At 41.1% G+C, this 22,514-nt stretch overlaps 1 protein-coding gene across 5 annotated transcripts in view; it reads left to right on the top strand.

Annotated features, from left to right (window-relative positions):
• Positions 1-4,180: 4,180 nt before the first annotated feature.
• The window catches only part of PLCB4 (phospholipase C beta 4), a 263,547-nt gene continuing 245,213 nt past the window's right edge, over positions 4,181-22,514 (top strand). For 4 of the 5 annotated variants that reach the window (XM_075863064.1, XM_075863062.1, XM_075863065.1 and 1 more), the window contains exon 1: positions 4,181-4,369. The gene's annotated coding sequence lies outside the window, so the exon portion shown is untranslated. Of the gene's footprint in view, positions 4,370-4,389; positions 4,550-22,514 lie in introns of those variants that run through there. The other variant, XM_075863063.1, reaches the window with a different exon arrangement.

The following is a 22,514-nucleotide window of genomic DNA, read 5'->3' on the forward strand; positions in this document are numbered from 1 at the left end:
TAGGGGGAATTTAACGGGGGACTAATCGTAACATAAGAATGGGGCGCAGCCACAAAGGGCCCATGAGGTCTATCAGTGGACAACCCCATCTGAAGCTGACAGTAGGACATACTTGTATCATACGTAATGAAGTATACAGGCATGTTGTCAAATATATTGGGAGAACTTCCCAGTGTATATGCCGAATGTATGGCTAAAGCACAGTGTCAGCAAAGCCTAAGGCCCTGTTCACACTGAGCTTTTTGGTGATGGTTTTGACGTGGAAACCGCGTTGGAATCAGCGCTAATAAACGTCCGAAACTGCCTCTCATTGATTTCAATGGGAGGCAGAGGCGTTTTTTTCCCCCCAGGGACTTGTAGCCACTCGCGAGGGAAACAAAGCGGCATGTCCTTTCTGCCTGCGGTTGCGTCTCTGACCTCCTATTGACATCAATGGGAGGCAGAGAAAGAGTTCTTCGTGGCGCTCAACGGCCGTGGCTGAAAAACGCAGTGAAGACTGCGACAAGAAAGTGCAGGCAGGTCACTATCTCAGAATTTTGAGGCAGATTTTTTTCTGCCTAGAAAAAAATACTCCATGTGAATAGGGCCTTAGGGAGACAAGTCCATTATACAAGATATGTTCCAAATTTAAGGGATTAAATGATTATCTTTTTATTTGGATTAAGTGTCTCCATAGACATTCATGTGCCCCAGGCAGTCACTTTGTGCCCAATATAATGGAATATTCATAACATAAAGAAGCACACGTCGCGGATTTGCTGTGGATTTGCCACGTAAATGTGAAAATCTGCAGCATCATCTAATTTCTGTGCTGATTTTTTCCGCTATATGTGGAAGTGGTTTTGAAAACCTCATCTACATGTATTGTACTGTAATTGTCACAGATTTTTTGTGTGGAATCAGCACGGAATCTGCGACAAATCCACGGAATGACAACTCAGACTTAGGCCTAGTTGACACGGAGTTTTTTGCAGGCAGAAAAAATCTGCCTCAAAATTCCTTCAGGAATTTTGAGGCAGATTTTGGCCTTCTTGCACTTTCTTGCCGCTTTTTTATTTCTTCCTGAGAGCGGTTTCCGTGTCAAAATCAGAGCCAAAAAACTCTGTGTGAACTCGGCCTTACAGTCTAGGAAGTTTAAGGAACAGTTATCTATAAAATAATGATAACATTCCTTTAAACATATGTTCTTTTTTCCTATAGAGTTCTAAAAAACCGTATTCATTGGCTTCATGGTTATATTTGTATCTAAGAGAGATGGGTGACAACTAACAAGATTGCTGCTCCCACATGGGTTAGTAACAAGTTTACCCATTCTCCACGAATTTGCCAATTTGAAGGCTACATAAACCATAGAGGCAGATCATGCGCCAATAAATTAGCTAAGCCGAGACATTGACCAAAGTGATTTTGATAAGTGAACTTCTGTGTGTGTTTTATGTGTCTAGAAATATATATTATATAGAATTATACCAATATAAGCATAAGCCTCGACAATCGATGGTCTTGCCCCTCTAAAGCAGAATATTTTTCCTCAGCAATATTATTAGCACCCCTGTCCTTCAGCAATGCGGCTGTGGATTTGAATCCTGCCGGGCTACAGGTGCATTGACTTTTCATGTTCTCCTTGTGGGCTTGTTGGTTTTCTTCTGCTCCGTCATTTTTCTCCCACATCCAAAAATATACAGAATCAGACAGAATACGACAACTTTTCTACCATAATTTCACTAGACACTGGTGTTTCCTCTCAATGATGAGTGGATAAATTCCTGATGACGCTTTTGCTGACAGACATGACAATTTTTGCGTTGGTACATTAAGCGGGAACGTGGCCTTCTGCTTGTGCCGAATACAAAGTTGTTCAGTAGTTGGGCATGTCGGGAATTCCTAACGTATAGCTCCGATGTATAAGGCTGTGACGTATGACACTGTATAGGTACGTAGTGGCCTATGTCGCCAATAAGTAAAAAAAAAGAAAAGTTTACCACGTGGTATGCATTTTTTTGTGGGATTTCTCTGTATAGAAAAGTGTAGTCAACTACATTTTCCTATACAGATCAAAAAAAAAGTATACCAACATATATCGTTTTCACGGATGCCAAACGGAAACCTTTTAGGCATCTGTCTGGTGAATGGAGCCTTATGGATGCGTTTGGTGTATGCGCGATGAGAACATGTGCAGAAAATATGCCGAAAATTTCTGAAGCATTTCCATTAAAACTAGCACATTCCACTGCGGAAAAACCGCACCATTTCCTGCGTTTTTTACTGCAGAAAATGGTGCAGATTTTGCGGCGTTTTTTGCAATGTTGGGAGATGGTAACATCTCCTCTGAAATATACGCACCGCAGGTCAATTTCTGCTCGGAAATTTTACGCAGCGTCTGGATGAGATGTGTTAAATCTCACCCACTTCGCTGCCACTGTATTCTGATGTCTATTTTCCGACCGCAATTCTAGATGGAAAAAAACACAGCAATTCCGCTGTGTGTGGACGAGCCCTTAGTCTTTCCTTTATACTTTTCCTTCCATTTGGATCCACTTCAGGCTTTGGCTCCGAAAACTGCACTAAAAGCTGCATGTGTGAATCCATTCCTAGGGCATGGCCCCACGTGGCGTATTTCTTCCCGCAACTGTCCGCATCAATGCCGCATAGAATCTGCGTTGCAGATTCTGTTGCGGATCTGCCCAAAATGTGCAGTAAATTGATGCGGACTAGCTGCTGCGTATTGCGGTGAAAGTACTTCCCTTCTCTCCATCAGTGCAGGATAGAGAGAAGGGACAGCCCTTTCCCTAGTGAAAGTAAAAGAATTTCATACTTACCGGCCGTTGTCTTGGTGACACGTCCCTCTTTCGGCATCCAGCCCGACCTCCCTGGATGACGCGGCAGTCCATGTGACCGCTGCAGCCTGTGATTGGCCTGTGATTGGCTGCAGCCTGTGATTGGCCTGTGATTGGCTGCAGCCGTCACTTGGACTGAAATGTCATCCCGGGAGGCCGGACTGGAGGAAGAAGCAGGGAGTTCTCGGTAATTAGGAACTTCTATTTTTTTTACACGTTGATCTATATTGTGATCGTTAGTCACTGTCCAGGGTGCTGAAACAGTTACTGCCGATCGCTTAACTCTTTCAGCACCATGGACAGTGACTATTTACTGACGTCGCCTAGCAACGCTCCCGTAATTACGGGTGCACACACGTAGTCACCCGTAATTACGGGAGCCCCATTGACTTCCTCAGTCTGGCTGTAGACCTAGAAATACATAGCTCCGCAGCACACATAACCATGTACATGACATCTGCGGACTTCATTGCGGAATTTTGAATCTCCATTGAAGTCAATGGAGAACTTCCGCAATGAGTCCGCAACCAGTCCGCCACACGTCCGCAACATCCATTGTATGTATGCTGCGGACACCAAATTCCGCACCGCAGCCTATGCTCCGCAGCGGAATTTTCCACATCGTCTAAACGAACCCTACTAAAAAGAAGTGAAAGTCAATGGAGAAACGGGTCCGCTGCGGATTAACGCTGCGGAGCGTCCGCAGCGGAATTCCAGAGCAATTCCGCCACGTGGGGCTTTGCCCTTACTGAATGATACCTCGCAACTTGTTTGTGATTGATTTCCAGGACCGTGATAAATAGTGCACGCCCAATGTGGGAAATGTATTAATCCTGCCCTCGGTGCAGCGGGTGCAATAAAATACACACTCGGACGTGAAAGAAAAAAGTGGCGCAGGGGCTTCATAAAAAAGACGTTTGGCCTCAGTATTTTTAAACATTTTTATGGCAGAAAAGTGTTTTTGCAAACGACACAGCGGACTAAATGTGATATGAAACGCCAGGCGTGAATATATAGTGTGAGCTCCACCAGGGACCATGTGAGGGACTACAATATGTCAGCGCTACCACTAATAAATCTACAGAGAAAATAAAATGTAAAGCTGGTATTCTGTGCCAACTACTTGTGCCAGGAGAAATACAGAACAAGCCATACTGTATGTTGACTTCGTATTAGCCAAAAATGAGCAATACATGCCGTGTGTCAGTGTCCGTATTCCTCCCCTCATCTCAGTGACAGAGGAGGGACAGCCGGAGAGACCTGCGTACATACGAGCACACGCATGCGCGGCCCCGCACACACACCAGCAGCGGCGGCGGTGGCAGAAGAGCTGTGCGTGCACGCGCCCCCAGGAGGAGGTGTCAGGGCTGGAGTCCAGCAGCTGTACGAGCAGCGCGCACCCGCCCCTCCAGGGACTGCTGCTGTCTCGGCTTCTCTCTCCCGGACCTAGCAAGTCCTAATTAGAAGAAGGAGAGAAGCATATAAAGGGGGAGCCGGCTGAGAGCAGGGACCAGTCACCGGAGATACATGAGGTTAGCAGCCGCCTGGGGTAGGGGGGTTCTAGGCATGGTTTGGTGACATCCCGGCTGCAGCAGCTGATGGCTGAGAGGAGACAATTGCATGGTGCTGATCGCATATTGCTCCGGGCTCAGGACTGATCGGGGTATTTCTGCGGGGTATCTTGCATATGCAGACTATAAAGACCCTGTATGGTGAGTGTTACGTGTGCCAGCCATGCCATGGGGTAGCAGATGGGCAGATCATCCTATAGCAGCACAACCAGTGCTAGTGACAGCTGACCAGCTCCAAGCACAAGGCTTTCTTGATTTCTGCAGGATAGCTTGCTGGGGACACATGCAATCTTATATAGAAAGCTCCAGTCGCAGTATGGTGAGTGGAATGTGTGCCAGTCATGCCATGGGGTGCCAGATGGGCAGTTCACCCGATAATAACACAACCAGTACTATTGACAGCTCCACGCACAGGTCGCTGTCCTCTTCAGGATAGCTTGGTGGGCAACTCATGCACATTTATATAGACACCTCAGTGGGTAATATGTGTGCCAGTCATGCCATGGGGTACGATATAGGTAACAACACATCCTTTTACAGCTGGTTTGTTGTATTGGCATGGTTGATCAGGGGGCACCCTGTCTTATGTTGGGATGAGAGACCTGCCAGGATTATGGGGGAGCTTTGTTGGTTTTCTGCAGGGCCTCCTAACTGGTAACCTGCACTATTATCGCTTTTACGTGCCCTCTGATGTCGTAGTCTCACCCTTTGCTCTGCGCCACTTTCTTTTATGGGAAATTGCCTGTTTTAACCAATTAGTTGACATTTCCAGATACATATCAGTTGCAGTGTGTGGTGCCTGCTTTCCAGTTGTCAAGTAGTTAATGATCCATGTGAGTTTTCTATGGTTTCATTGGTCTGGCTTAACTTTGTTGATATTAGATGTCATTGGCAAGATTTGGCTGGCATAAGGGTGTTCCCGCACAGAGGATATTGTATAAATAATAAAAGGACTCATTAATGGGATTGTTCGATTTTACCGTACATTACGGGGTGTTGTGATTCATACAAAGAGTTAAATATTAATAATAATAGTAATAATATATCCCGCCAATATGGTGTTGTTTGCAGCAGGATTGGGCATACAATACGTGTAATGTGCCCACTGCTCTGTATCCGGTCATATATTACTACAGGCTTCTTTAACCCTTTGGTTGAAGGCGGATCCTGGGACAAAGTAGGACGAGTATGCCTATCCTATAAATGACACGTTGTATTTGTGTTGGGCAGGGATATCCCTGTCATTATCATTATTATTATTGCTACATGTGGATGGCTGCTGGATGACTCACGGACAGTATTTAGTGTGCCACATGGTACCTGCTAAGTCTTTCTCTGCTTTTGATTGTCAGTTTGTTATTTTACAGAGCAGTCACTTAATATCAAGTTGAGGGAAAAATATGGCCTGGAAGACGTTCAGCTAATAAATGTCAATAATAATTCATGTTAAGTAGAGTTTAAAAAGGACAATGAAATAAATAGCGGCTTTATTTAACTAACTAAATACGGATTTACACTGAAGTGATTATGAGATGGGAAATTTTGGAAAGTTTTTGGGTCCTTACATTGCGATCACTAAAAGGAACACATGATAAAGAAATAGTTTAGTAGTTGTGTAAATCGTTTTTCTTCATAATTTTCTGTCAAATTTTTGGGGTCTTCGGCCTGCTTCATTGCATATCCGTGATTGTATCTATTCATCTTTTTGTTGGTTGTCCTTCTCCGGTTCTCCGTTCAGCTCTTCCAAGTATGATTGCCTATCCAATGAGTTTGGTCTTCTAAGTAAGTCCAAAATAATGCTTACCGGTGCCCACAAGGTCAGCAGGTTTTATAGGTGCTTTAAGAGGGATAAGGTCATGGGTCATAGGTGTCATACATTAATATAGGATGTTGGTGATAAAATGTAATAAAAAACATGAAAGTAGTAAATGGAGACACCCAAGGAAAGTTTTTGGAAACAATAATGTTGTTGTTTTGTTGGTTATACAATATGTGCTGTGAGCATGTCATGAAGAAGCCTCAAGGCTTAAGCAGAAGATATGACATATAGTGATCAGGAGTCAAAACTGACCTATATTTCATAATAATAATAATAATAATAATACATTTAGTAATATTTTCTCTGTTGAACTTTAACAGTTTGGTTTTTCCTTTTTGAAAAGAAAAAATCTTACAATTGTTGGGACACAAATAACGCACCGTGTAATTTCGTGAAGAGAGTTTCATAACGATAGAACCGGAGGTGCCCAGGGCTGGTGGGGTCATGGAATCTATTTTTAGACTGTAAAATGTGTTAACATTTTTTGTGAGACTTGCTTGTTTTTGGATCTAATTGCAAATACTTTGGTAATAAGTGTCTTAAATACAGTTTCATCTCCAAAACAAGGTTAGTTTGTTACTTTTTGTAAGTCCTTAACAAAAGAGTTGACTTTCTAGATTGACCTCATTTTCCTCGACACCTTAGGCGGTAGGATACAATTACACAGGTCACACTTCTATATTGTTCTCTATAGTATATTACATGTGAGAGTGACATAGTGTACAGGGATAGAAAATATACAGTGTTGTTATTGTTGAGATTGGCTTTGGTTTTGTAATAATAGGATATTCTACATATGAGACGTCCATCAGCGATTGAACTCAGTGTTTATCTACGAAGGAGCCCTGGTGTTATCTGGAACCTACTCAAGGGTTCACTGGAAGAAAGAAAGGAATAAGAGTTGTTACTTTTAGGCTATGTTCACACGCTTAACAAAAAGCGGCTGAAAATACGGAGCTGTTTTCAAGGCAAAACATGTTTTCAGCCGTTTTTTAAGCAACGTGTGTTTTTTACGGCCGATTTTGGAGCTGTTTTTCTATTGAGTCAATGAAAAACGGCTCCAAAAACGGCTCAAGAAGGGACATGCACATCTTTTTATGAGGCGTTTTTAAAAACGGCCGCGTAAAAAACGCCCCATGGGAACGGAACACCGTTTTTCCCATTGAAATCAATGGGCAGATGTTTGGAGGCGTCCAGCCCCCGCATTTTTAGCCGTTTTTCGAGGCGTTAACGGCCCAAGAAATGTCTGAAAATAGCCAGTGTGAACATACTCAAGTAAAATGTTTTGCCCACCTAGACGTCAGGCTTGCTCTGGGAGCGTACACATTTTTCAGGGGTTCCCCCATGGTTGAAAGATTGGGAATCATTGCTTTAACGTCTACTATCTTTCAAAGATTTGGCAATGTGCCACATATGGAACCTCTTTTTTAGATATTGCTTGCCCCTCTTTTTGTAATTGTGTACCCGGCAGTAGAAATCAGCACGAAGTATAATTCAGATTTCAGATTATAGTGGGATTATACCAGTTTAGTCCATTTTATTGCATATTACACCTAAAATAAAGATAAATCCAGAGCGATCTTCACGTCTGGTTTTGATATGTCTCATCTTCCTTGAATACTAGTGTCATCCACTATAATATATGTCCCCAGCCTAAACCTGGTAACATCTACATCTAAGAATAAACGGAGAACCACATAATGCTCAGTCTCATTGGGAGCTATTGTATTATTCAGCTTTGTAGACTGATTTTCAATGGTGTTTTTTTAACCCTTTAGTTGGCGGAGTGTTTTTTCACACGGAGGCGAGCTATATGAGCGAAACCTGCCAGAGATGTAATGAAGGGTGCACTTTCCATGCAGGCTCGGTGTGTTTGTAATAGAGGTGTAATCTTTCATGTAGGAGACGCGTCTACGTTTCCTTGTTTAGCTGGTTTTACAGATTGCTTTTCAGGTTTCAGTGTATTTTTTTTTCATATACTTAGAATTTTAGAATGTTGGTGATATAAACGACAGAAGGTTTGCTTTATTATTTCTCACAGTTAATCAATCTCCTGTGGTTGTCTTTTTATAATGGTCAGACAATGGTACTGGATATTTTTTAGGCCCGCTTCAAATCACGTTTGACGTATACGCTGGGAAAAACTGTCATGGTAACACTTCTATATGTAGAAAACACAGGATCCACCATTCACAATAAGTGATGGACACGGCTCCCCTCCTCCTCCTCCCTGCACAGTGACCTCTGCACAGGCCATAGAGCATGCCTAGAACGCTCTCCAATACAAGTCAATGGGTCCCCTCCTGTTCACAGGTTCCTATGGTCCATGTGGCTGCTGTATTGCATATCCCTAAATTCTGTTTGAAGCAGCTCAGGCAAGATGTCTGATTCATACTCCTATAAAGAAGATCGAATAAAAAAAAAATACAATCAAAAATTAAAATAGATTAGAAAAAAATAATCTGTTTCACTAGCTGGTTTTAATTAGGAAAAAATATATACGGTAGGTGATACATTCTCGTTAAACGAGTACCAGTATAGTCTATTGGTGATGGATACCACTAGTAGGCATCTGTTTAACGCATTCATCTCCGATAGACTATACTGGTACCCATTTATTCTATACGTCATGAATAGCTGCTATTCACTAGTGTATGATGTATACGTTAAACTTATGCCTATGAGATACGCCATTCAGTGGACAATCTTTTGGCCTCCATTGGGCTAATGGACCCCTATGTACATGTTTGGCGCGTGTGCCGAGAGTTTTCCCGAAGTACATGCTAAACGTTGGGAAAGAGCTAGATGAAATGTAGATCTGTAGATGAGAATATACATTTTTGACATTTGCAATTACATTATGTGTTGTGGAAATCTCCAACCAGCATTAAAAGTCTCCACAACACTTTTAATTGCGTGACCTTCGCACACGTGGGTTGTATTTAATTGGACACAAGTAAGTGGTAACTGCATATTTGTATTATATGAAGACACTCGCTCCATCTAGAGAGCTGTCACTTCACTCATGTAAACTTCACAGGTAACAATTCTTCAAACCACTGACAATCGTTGGTTTGAAAAAATCTTTACGAGTACACTCATTATACATATAGTCGCCATTTTAGAACGCATATTTGATCGAAGCAGCATGTGTATCGTAAATGTCAGAAGAGCATTATTTACCAATGTCATTAACAATGGTGATGATTTTTATATATGATTGATCAATTTTGATCAGCGAGAAAGAATGTCCAATAAACGTTACGATTGCTCGGAAACGAATGAATTGCAAGAATTATTGCTACAAGTAAATGGACTTTATGTTGGGGTAACTCCATTCTAGAGATCTCTCCTATTGTCTCCCTGTCTTGTACTATATGTAATAACTATAAGGGCTTGTCCACAAGTAGCAGAATTGCGGAAGGAAAATACGCAGCAGAATACAGCAGCAGCAAAGTGGGTGAGATTTAACAAATTCCGACCAGAAATTGACCTCCGGTGGGTATTTTTTTTTCTGTTGCGGAAATTGGACTGAATTCCTGCGTTATGTCACCATCTCCCAACATTGAGGAAAAATGCAGAAAAATCCGCACCATTTTCTGCAGTAAAAAACACAGGAATTGGAGCGTTTTTTCCGCAGCGGAAATCCTGCTAGTTTCTGTGGAATTGTTGCAGAAATTTTCTTCAGCAATTCCGTTACGTGTGGACAAGCCCTAAGATGTCCTTATACCTAACAAGTTCTGAGGACTCACCCGAACAGTGGTTATGCAAGTGTTATATGGAAGTATTATAAACATTTATTACATGTATAATCGTTTCTGAAAAGTCTTCCTCAGGGCTGTGCAGACTTCTAACATTTCTAAGAGTCTTATTCATATGTTTATAATATTACTGGCCAGGAATAAAAAGATGAAGAATAAAAGGAGCTTCAGTCAATTGCCTACGTCCATTGTAAACCTTAGAATTCTGATTTGGCGAGGGTTAAGCACAATCTCCAACTTTAGGTTTTAACACAGCAGCACAATTTTCTCTCCCCTTTTCTGAGGGTTTGCTACAATGTATTGCTGTTTGTAATTTGTATCAGTCTAGAGTCCAGGCTCTTTAAATCACCTAAGATTGCATAACACTTGTAGCAAAGTATCAGCCATGAAAAGTATTAAAGGGGTTGTCTTCTTTAGGGGCTCACGTTTTTGTTTATGTTTAGGGTTCAGGGCAAGCTCCTGACATATACACTAAACATGTCCATAGGGCTCCAGGTCAAAAGAGTGTCATATTTGGCCTCTATCTGGCCGGTATATGTCAGTATAATGGAAAAAAAGGTGTGGTAGACTATGCTATTCCATCCCGCGTAGTCCAGTAAAAAAACGTATACGTTAAATATGTACTGTATGCTTTTTTAACATGGTAGCCTATAGATGACACATGCCATTGTAGGGCATCCGTCACAGGCATTCGTTAAATGGATACGTCAAGGGCTTTTTCATGAGCTTTTCATGATATATTCATTAAACGGATGTGATTATAGCCTATAGGATAGGTGACGGATGCGCTAAATGGATGCCTAACAGTAGCATCCGTCACCTATAGGCTATAATGGTATCCGTTTAAGGGATATGTTATTAAAAGGGTCAAGAGATTACTTGAAGTATCTCTTAAAGTAATATCATTACAGTCTATGGTGACAGATGCCACTGTAAGGCATCTGTCACAGCCTACATTTAATTAGCTTTTCCTGGCGTAATCGTCAAACTTACGCCAAAGAACGTGATGTGAACAGAGCCTTAGATAACCTATTTTAAATACCCTATTAGGGTATTCTGGGCTAATTCAGGAGAATCTCTCATTCAGGACATCCATCAAGTGGAGAACCGGTACAAAGAGCATCTCTCCCTGGAGGACCCATCACGCCCATACATTACACTGACAGCCCTTTTGATTTCAATGGGCATCATGTAGTTTCCCCTGTGGTTGCGCTGCAGAGAAATTGAACACTTGCTGCCAGGTTCCCCTGCTGATTGCAGATCATCGCTGGGGAGTCCATCAGTCGGACACCATGTAATCAGTTTATTTTTTTAGATCCCTTTAACAAAATGATTGTCAACCCCTTTAGGTCTGTACCGTTAGCAGTTGCAGAATGTAAATAGGAATGTTCAGATTGACAGCAAGCAGAAGTCTTGAAAATGATGTAAAACACAAAGTATATTAAAAAGTACAATGACTAAGCTTTATTTATATAAAAACCTGAAAACCTCCTTACGTCTGGGGTGTTCTTTTGTTGAATCTTCACATCGGAGAGCTGCGTTAGGTTTATTTTTTTTCCCCTTCCGATCTGACAAAAAGGGAACAAGGTGATTACTTAAATAGTGTTCTAAATACTTCAAAAAGATGTAAAAAAAATGACAGACCCCTTGACCCAGCATAGCATAAATTAACTTTGCTGATGATTATTTAAGTCCTGCAAGAAGAGACATCTATAGCAGCTCGGCAGAATGAGGACCTTATAGAAGACTACCCCAGATTTCAGCTTCTCCGACCCCTTTGAGAATGATTTTTGGTAGAACATTTAGGAAAATAGACGTTTCTCTACTGATGGAGTCATTACTGTCTCCATTCACATAACTGCAGTATACTTAGTGCCTTTACATGTATGAATTTAATTATCTTTACAAGAAAAATATTATTCACAATCTTCACCTGTAGGCTATACTGAGGATTACGTGGAGCTCTGCAGTCACATCGCAGTAATACAATTCCAAGGTCAGATCATACAAAATGTATGACTATACTGATTAAAATCATATTATTACCTAAATCCACATACATCCAGAGGGATCCATATGGTGTTTGCAGAATGTCAGTCCTCTCTAGCAAGAGAGACGCCGATAACTTGCTCTGAATGTAAATTTTGTTACCAGGATATTTTTATGGTTTTTTTTTATCCTCTTTAAAAATTGCTTTATTTCCGTCCATGGACAAATAATACTGAATAAATAGAACTATATGGATTGATATTGAAATCTGCCGTTATGGTGATAATGCTTGGAGGGTTGTACTATATTATAAGTATTTTATTTGATTGATATATGGTGTGTTTTGGTTAAAGTTGACCCAGAGAAGAGCGATATAGCAGCGTTCATATTCCATATTAATTATATTACTTCAGCTGCCATGGTCAGTGGGGAAGGAAACACCAGTGAGAAATATGGTGCCTATAGAGTAACATTTACAACCATTGGTAACCCAGCTTTTGAGGTCATGGTTGTAGTCAGTTGATAAATTCTCTAGCAGGAGATTATAGAAATTGACGCGTTTGCAAGAAAATGGGGAGCACCAATGCTCAAGATTTCTAATTTTGCAGATGAAATAGCCAAACTACAAAGTCTGCGAATTTATGTTAAGAATTATTACAATTTTAGCGAAAACAGATTTAGGACTTATTCACACGAACGTGTACGTTTTGCACGTGTAAAAAACGCAGCGTTTTTTTCTGCGTTGCCGTTCCGTGTAGGTTTTTTACGCGCGTATGTCATCCGTATGTCATGCGTTTTTTACGTCAGCAAAAAAAACTGTAGGTGTTTTTCTTTTTCTCATCATTTCTTTAGCAACTGTTGCGTGAATCACGGACAGCACACGGATGATGTCCGTGTGCTGTCCGTGATTTAGACGCACCCATTGACTTCAATGATGCGCAAAAAACGCACAAGTATAGGACAGTGAGTTTCACACAGCAGACACACGATGCATGAAAAACACAATGTATGAATGGCCTCATTAAATTGCATAGGTCCGTGTGACGTCCGTTGTTTTAACGCGTGTAACACGGACGTGAAATACGCTCGTGTGAATAAGGCCTTAAAAAAAGAAACCAGTAAAATTGTAGTGAATACAGTTAAAAGAGTTCTACAGGTTTAATATTGATGACCTATACTGGAAGAGCCACAGGACCTTACGGCTGAATTTACATGAGGTCATTACGTGCGTAAAGGACGGAACGTATTTCGGCCGAAAATCCCGGACCGAACACACTGCAGGGAGCACGGCTCCTAGCATCATACTTATGTACGACGCTAGGAGTCCCTGCCTCGCTGCGGGACAACTGTCCCGTACTGTAATCATGTTTTCAGTACGGGACAGTAGTTCCACGGAGAGGCAGGGACTCCTAGCATCGTACATAAGTATGATGCTAGGAGCCCGGCTCCCTGCACTGTGTTCGGTCCGGGATTAGCGGCCGAAATACGTCCGTCCATTATGGACGTAATGTGCTCGTGCGAATCCAGCCTAAGTGTATGTTCACACGTTGTGAATACGCTGCAGATTTTCCCTTCAGATTTGCGAATGGAAAATCCACACGGTATTATCGTAGCAGATAAGTGGATGAGCATATCCGACCCCTCTGAACTTAAAGAGGCTCTGTCACCAGATTTTCAAACCCCTATCTCGTATTGCAGCAGATCGGCGCTGCAATGTAGATTACAGTAACGTGTTTTTTTTTTCAAAAACGAGCATTTTTGGCCAAGTTATAAGCATTTTTATATTTATGCAAATGAGGCTTTCTTAAGTACAACTGGGCGTGTTTAAAGTTATGTCCAACTGGGCGTGTATTGTGTGTGTACATCTGGGCGTTTTTACTTGTTTTACTAGCTGGGCGTTGTGAATAGAAGTGTATGATGCTGACGAATCAGCATCATCCACTTCTCTTCACAACACCCAGCTTCTGGCAGTGCACAGACACACAGCGTGTTCTCCAGAGATCACGCTGTGACGTCACTCCCTGCCCCAGGTCCTGCATCGTGTCAGACGAGCGAGGACACATCGGCACCAGGCGACAGAGGCTACAGTTGATTCTGCAGCAGCATCGGCGTTTGCAGGTAAGTCGATGAGTGACGTCACAGCGTGATCTCTCGAGAACACGCTGTGTGTCTGCACTGCCAGAAGCCTGGTGTTAACGAAGAGAAGTGGATGATGCTGATTCGTCAGCATCATACACTTCTATTCACAACGTCCAGCTAGTAAAACAAGTAAAAACGCCCAGATGTTACACACAATACACGCCCAGTTGTACTTAAAGGGAACCGGTCACCAGCATTTCACCTATTAAACCAGCAATACCTGGTGTTAGTGGGTGAAAAATCATTTCTATATAACCTATAATTGTCTTCTTAGTCGGCTCTGTAGCTTTACTATTTAGTTCTTTAGTGTTCCCACACCGTATGCGAATGAGCAGAAAAGAGTCAAATCTTCGTATGAAAAGAGTCAAATCTTTATTCCTCAAGTCTTTCCGAATTTTCCCCGCCTCCTTACTTTTGATTGACGGCTCCACGCCTTCCCCCAGCACACAAAATCCTGCGCTTGTACATTGATGTCCTCTTCTGGTGTGTGCGCACAAAGGGACACCGGATTATTACGATAAAAAGCGTGAAATGTTTGCAGACCGTTATTTACAGTCGGAGGAGGAGTTCAGGAGAGGGGATAACGGTAATGAACTTTTGATAGCAGCGGCCAGCTAGGGACAAGTAAAGTTCAATAGGTGAAATGCTGGTGACAGGTTCCCTTTAAGAAAGGCTCATTTGCATAAATATAAAAATGCTCATAACTTGGCCAAAAATGCTCGTTTTTGAAAAAAAAAAACGTTACTGTTATCTCCATTGCAGCGCCGATCTGCTGCAATACGAGATAGGGGTTTGAAAATCTGGTGACAGAGCCTCTTTAAGCTAAAGCTACCTGCACATGCTGCAGATTTTATTGCAGACATTTCCGCAACTGAAAATAATTTCCATTCATCTGAATATAACGTGCAGAAATCCATTCACCTGCAGCAGAAACAACCACATTCAGGGGGACCTAACTGTACTCACACAGCCAGCGGATTTATTGCAGATTTTCCTTGTATTCGCATTTCTTCAGCAAAATGTGCACAAGTTACATGCGGATTTTCTTGCGGATTTCACTGCTTAACCAAACGGGTGAAATCTGCAGTGAACATCTGGAACACAATGCGCATGCTCTGATTTCCGTCTGGTACATGTTCAGCAGCATGTGGATGAGATTTGTTTAAATCTCATTCTCCTGGCTGACACTGTATTCCGCTGCGAATTTTCTGCACAAAAATTCTACTTCCGTTCGAGCACCATAGAACCCATATCACACTGGTGTAACAGCAGGCTTAGTCAAGCCATGGAGAAGAGTGATCATGTTTCCTCCATGTCAGTTGTCTAGAAACAGTGAATAAGCTGTTAAGACCCTGACAAAGACCATCATAGATTTTTAGAAAATATTTGTATACATTGTATAGCATTACATATTATATTTCTTATTTATATGTTAAGTCCCAATGTAGATTGTACACAAAGACAAAAATGACCTTCAAACATATCTTTCTGCAGTTACATTGTTGCATACTGTTTTGATTGCAGAAAAAGTGACTATTTTCTTCATGCTCTAAAAAACTCTCCATTGCAGTGTTAGGCCTCATGCACACGACCGTAGAATTTGTCCACAATTACGGACCAATTAACTTCTATTGACTACGAACACCTTACTATATATTTGCGGGAAGGTGTCCGGGCCGTAGAAATCCTCCGCAAAAGATAAGACATGTCCTATCTTTTGCTTTTCACGTCAGTGGTTACGGGCACGGTCGTGTTTTTTATTTTTTGACGCCTCTGTACTCTGAAATAATAAGGGTATGTGCACACACACTAATTACATCCGTAATTGACGGACGTATTTCGGCCGCAAGTACCGGACCGAACACAGTGCAGGGAGCCGGGCTCCTAGCATCATACTTATGTACGATGCTAGGAGTCCCTGCCTCGCTGCAGGACAACTGTCCCGTACTGAAAACATGATTACAGTACGGGACAGTTGTCCGGCAGCGAGGCAGGGACTCCTAGCATCGTGCATAACTATGATGCTAGGAGCCCGGCTCCCTGCACTGTGTTCGGTCCGGTACTTGCGGCCGAAATACGTCCGTCAATTACGGATGTAATTAGTGTGTGTGCACATACCCTTAACTGTCTTTGCAGATCAGTCTACATAATGGAAAATTATAAATAGAAAAAACTGAAAGTGCTGCTCCAAGTCCTGTAATACCAATGCAAAACTAACGATCATTGACTACATTAAACGGAACCTGTCACGTTGAAATAACAGTCCTACCTCTGGACATCAAGTTTCAGAGCAGAAGGAGCTGAGCAAATTGATATATAGTTTTTTGGGAAAATATTCAGGATAAGGACTTATTTCACTGAACAAGTGTTTTTCACGCGGGAGCGTTTTCATGGATCTCTCATAGACTTGAGTCTATTGAGGATCTGTGAAAATGGATGAAAATAGGACATGTCCTATTTTCCACAGGCCCTTCACACGGTCGGTTAAAACAACGGCGGTGTGAACATCCCCATTGAATTGCATGGGTCCGTGTGCTGTCAGTTTTTTTTATGGACAGCACACGGATGTAAAAGGAGCTCATCTGAATAAGGCTTAACTTGTAATTTATTGAACTAAACCTCTGCTCATTCTAGTCTTAGGAGTCCAGTGGTCGGTCCTAATCAATATGCCCTGTACAAGAGTGTGTACAGAAATAGCTGTCAATCACTGAGTAGCACTGCCCACTGGACTCCTAAGCCCAGAATGAGCAGAAGTTTAAATTAAGAAATTACAAGTTCTACTAAACCTTCTCCCACACAATTTTATATCAATCTGCTCAGCTCTTCCTGCTCTAGAACGTGATGCCGACACATCAGACTGCCTTTTCAACGTGACAGGTTCCTTTTAAGCATAGTTGACATTTTCTGTAGTGGACAATTCAGCAGAATATCTGCACCAAATGAAAGCGACTATTCAGATGGATTTCCCTGCAGGTTCTGGCTAGGATACACTCCAGACTTTTCTGCATTGTGTCCGACCCGTGGGAACATGCCCTTATAGTGCCATAAAAGGGTTATTCTGTACAAGAGAAAGCTCTGACAACTGTAACAAGCCGCGTACCTGTGTGATAAGGTCACATGACCAGGATCAATTCTCACACCCCTGGAAGTGAGCAACGTAGCTTCCCATTCAACACAAAGTATATTAGATATACAATAAGCAGAATACCCCTTTAACACCTAAAATTTATTACCCATGTAGAATTCCAAAAGATGGCTTTAAGTGAAAAAATAACTCAGATTTATACTCATTATGTATTATTATTATTATTTAATTTTGGATTTCATTACTACTTAAATATTTAATCGAAAAAATACTTTAGATCTTTTCAAATTTTTATTTTATTTTTTCTTCTGAAGATTCTTTCCAGACACCTTGTATAACCCTTCTGTATTCTGAAATCTCATAGATGCAGTCATTTCACGTCAAAGTTCTTTGATACAGTAATACTTTATGTGCTGCGTTTTACCACTACAGAATATGTATTGTGTCTTTGTATGAGTGATCGCTGCCGCAGCAGAATCACTTTGTATTTAATTGTTTTTCTTTGGTTTTTTTTATCTCGCTTTCAATGTTATTCAAAAAGCTTTTTTGTGTCTGTTGAACCTTTAACGACTTAGCAGGAGTCACTCGTTTCAGGCTTTGCCTTTTGTTAGGACAATGTTTGACGTAATTACAAGGCAGCGTTGCAATAATATTCCTGCCACAGCGGTAGAGAGATTTACATCTCAGGAGACAGTAGGCAGAAAATGCTCACTGGTAATATATTGTTCAGCCAATATTAATGTTACATAGACCGGGCCGGGACACCTACATATTCTGCTTCCAGCACCTGCAACCACTGCATGAAATATAATCTGACCCTGAGGACCAGGCGCACTTCTCTACAGTGTTACTCCTGCACATAGGGCTCTTGTTCTTAAAGGGGTATTCCGGTTTCAGCAAATATTGCTACAGTACCTTACAGTTATCAGAGCTATGTCTACTTACGAGCCAAGGACTAGTGTGTCCATCACATGACCATAGATTTTTGTCAGCAATACACATTCAATAATTGTTGGCTTATATATAAGGCTTGTGTTTATGTTACCAGGCATTTGGAAATGACCAAACAGAAAACCTAAGTGCGTTCAATCTTCAATTGGCAGTTAGTGTATATTGTGTTTGTGGATAATCCGATATAACATAGTGCCAGGTGCCTGTCATATGATCCCGTCCCAAGTGCTCAAGTATAACAATACTATGATTTTATTCCTGATGAGTCGTTTTTGTAAGGCCTTATCTACACGAGCGTATTTCACATCCGTGATACGCGCGTGAAAATCACGCACGTCGCACGGACCTATGCAAGTCAATGGGGCCATTCAGACATTCAGTGTTTTTCACGCAGCGTGTCCGCTGCGTGAAACTCACTGCATGTCCTATACTTGAGCGTTTTTAGCGCATCACGCACCCATTGAAGTCAATGGGTGCATGAAAATCACAGACAGCACACGGACGCACATCCGTGTGTTGTGCGTGATTCGCGCAACAGTTGCTCAAGAAATTAAGAGAAAAAGAAAAACACCTCCTTCATTTCATTTTGTAAACGTCAAAACCGCGTGACATGAGGATGGCATACGTGCGAAAATAACGCAGAGACGCACCAAACACTGATGACACATGGAACTGCAACGCGTGCAAAACGCTGCATTTTTTACGTGCGCAAAACGCACACGTTCATGTAAATGAGGCCAAAGGCTGTGATATCGATGGTTTCAGTTGAGAGAAATGGAGGGCAGGCAACACCCAAAAGACACATATGGCTCTCAAGCCACTGGTTAGGGAACCCTACTTTAAAGCTTAGAACTCAGTGATTTCATTAACTGCTTAATGACATCTGTCTTGTCCCGCAAATTCCGCCTGCGTATTATGTTATTATGTATGTTACAGCTATCGGCCTTCTCTAACGGCCAGGATCAGAGATAACTTAGCTGCCATGGTCAATAGCAACAGCGACATTTAAGCCGATAGACATAAGGGGACACCCTCTACCACCCCATTGCCAACCAGCGACGCGATTGTGGGGTTCCGATGGGTTGTCATTGCAGTTGCGGGTCTAATAAGATCCACAGGTTTGCCATCTTGTTTCTCCCATTAAGCCTCGAGGCAAAGCTAGGAGGATGCAAAATGCAAATGCAAAAGTATTGGGACTAGTGTGACTAAAAAAAGATTTAAAAATAAGTTTAATAAATCACTTAAGAATGTACAAAAAATTTTTTACAAGTTAAAAAAAGCCTTTTCCCATTTTACCCTAAAATAATGTAAGCAATAAAAAAAGAACATAATTGGTATCGCTGCATCTGTAACATGGCTTTATGTAAACTATTACAATATAGCGTTATTTTTCCCACACGGTAAACACCCTAAAAAAATTAAAAAAATACAGAATTACTGTTTTTTGGTCACCTTCTTTCCCCAAAAATTTTTTTTTTTATAAAAAGTGATCAAAAAGCTGTATGCACCCTAAAATTGTACCATTAAAAACCACAGCTCACCCCGCAAAAAAAGAGTTTCAAAACATGTAGACCCAAAAGACAGGGTGATTCTTTTCTGTTTTCTAGAAAAGTTATTCAAAAATCAGCCGACATTTTTTATGGACAAATTGGAAAACCGTAACAAATCATAAAGATTATAAGTAATTCATGTCTACGGCTTAGAATAGTGATATGAACACATTATCAGCATTTACTGTGACCTTTAAAAAGATGATAATTACAATCCCAATAATTGGAACAAACGCATTCAACTTCACTACAATTTTTTTTTAAGGACTGTTCAAGAATTTAAGGACAGTTGGCAACCATGCCAAATAATGACAATTTGCAACCACAACTATTCCTATGTATATGGACAATGACATAGTGGAATACAAACTAGGTAATTCAGATCACATGTAGCCCGGAGCTTGGACTTAGAATGTTTAATAATAAGGCCAAGTTATTCTTTATCCTGCAACCTCTGATTCTCCGTTGCTGAAAATCACAGCCAGCTAATTAGGAAAATGGATACGAGATAAGAAAATGAAAGGATTAGGCAGGTGCAACGGTGTCTGAACCTCAGTGTAAGGCTGAGTTCACACGACCTATTTTCAGGCGTAAACGAGGCGTATTATGCCTCGTTTTACGCCTGAAAATAGGGCTACAATACGTCGGCAAACATCTGCCCATTCATTTGAATGGGTTTGCCGACGTACTGTGCAGACAACCTGTCATTTACGCGTCGTCGTTTTACAGCTGTCAAACGACGACGCGTAAAAATACAGCCTCGTCAAAAGAAGTGCAGGACACTTATATACATTATATGCAGGACACTTATATACATTATATGCAGGACACTTATATACATTATATGCAGGACACTTATATACATTATATGCAGGACACTTCTTTCAGACGTAATTTGAGCCGTTCTTCATTGAAGTCAATGAAGCACAGCTCAAAATTTACGGCTGTCAGAGAAGCCTCGCAAAATGCGAGGAGGAGCATTTACGTCTGAAACGAGGCAGCTGTTTTCTCCTGAAAACAGTCTGTCATTTCAGCCGTAAAAGCCTGCTACAGGGTGCACATACCCTAACGCTCACTGCCAGAATTCTTTACATCCTTGTGATGATGTAAAAGTCAAAAATATGTAGTAGATGGCTTTAAAAAAGGCTTAGTTAATTTCCTAGAACAAAATAATATTAGCTCCTATGTGAATGTGTAGAAATTTTTCCCTTCCCCTTTTCCCATCCCTTGGTTGAACTTGATGGACATGTGTCTTTTTTCAACCGTACAAACTATGTAACTTTATAGTACTGATCATAGGCTGTTGACTGGGTGACAGCACCTTATATTTACATACAATATTTAATATAAGGAAAACAAACATATTATTGTAAGTTACTTGAGTTTTTAATACATTGAATTAGATTAATTTGAGGCAGTGAAGTTTAAAGGGACTGTCACATCATCACAATTTAGGCTGGCCAGGCGATCATCTGATTGCCACGGGTCCAACTCTAGAATCATGCAGCGGTTAAAAAATAGTTATAAATGAAACAATTACATTTGTATATATTGATATAATGCTTTAATTGGTCATTTCCACAATTAAATATTTAACATTAATATTGTGGGAAAATCTGTATGTCTATGCCAAGCTTTATTGTTTTCTTTTAATTAATTTTTTCTTTATTTATGGAAAATTCCCAACAATAATAACATGACAGCGAATTGTGCAAATACAAAATGTATCCCGAATTCACCAATCATGAAAATAGATCGTTTGACTTAAAAAGGCTTGTCCTGGGCTAGAAAATCATGTCTGCTTTCTTTCAAAAAGGGGGACACACCTGTCCATAGGTTGTGTCTGGTATTGAAGCTCAGCTCTATTAAAGTGAAGGGGGCTGAGCTGCAATACCAGACACAACCTGTGGACAAGTGTGGTGCTGTTTTTGGAAGTAAGCAGCCATGTTTGTATAATTCTGGACAACTCCTTCTATGTGCATTGGCTGCCTGGCTCCTGGGGTACAATTTTATCGAGATTATTCTACTAGAGCTACATGGTAATGCTCAGTTTTGAGCATAGGAGCTCCCTTGATACTTCTACAATATTGAAAGCTTGTTTATCAAATGGAAACATCTTCATCCAACAGTTTCATTTTGTAAACCCGTAAATCCCCAATATTATGAAATCCCTTTTATATATATAATCACCTGGTGGGTTTTTCTGTATTCGAAGATGAATTTTCTTGAGAACCACACAAAGTTTTCTATTTGCTGAAAACTTTTTGTATTTTTTGTGGAACGTCTGGCTTTTTAATGCATTGAAAAACTCCCACACATTCACAGTCTTTTAGTACGTCATTGTCACAACCAACAACTAACTGTACAGTCACATAAAGAGTGGATGGCAAGACAAAAATAGGAGCTTTCAAGTCCTGCAATGAATTTACATATGTAGAGATACAGTATACTTTTTTAATGAGCGACAGTCTCTCTAAGGGCACGGCATTGCTTGCCTTATATCGTTAAAGCCATAAACACATACCAGTGACAGATAACGTAGCTGTTTTATTTATAGATCTGCCTGTCCCTTTAAGCTTGAATACTCTTTTGCTATCAGCAGAAGAGATCTGAGTTTCCATTAGGTTCAGGTTAATCAGCAAAAGGTCCTGAGAGATAATTGGCGCCCAACCCATTACTTTTTATATTACTGCACACAATTACAAGGCAGCAGAGTTAGCTGTGATCTGACTCTAGTATTCAGTCTAAGGATCGTCTACCGCTATATACAATCGACATCAACAAAGGATGTGGAGATGGTAGAGGAGTCAAT

The sequence above is a fragment of the Rhinoderma darwinii genome, chromosome 4 (assembly GCF_050947455.1).
Source record: "Rhinoderma darwinii isolate aRhiDar2 chromosome 4, aRhiDar2.hap1, whole genome shotgun sequence".
In the NCBI taxonomy this organism is placed as follows: Eukaryota; Metazoa; Chordata; class Amphibia; order Anura; family Rhinodermatidae; genus Rhinoderma; species Rhinoderma darwinii.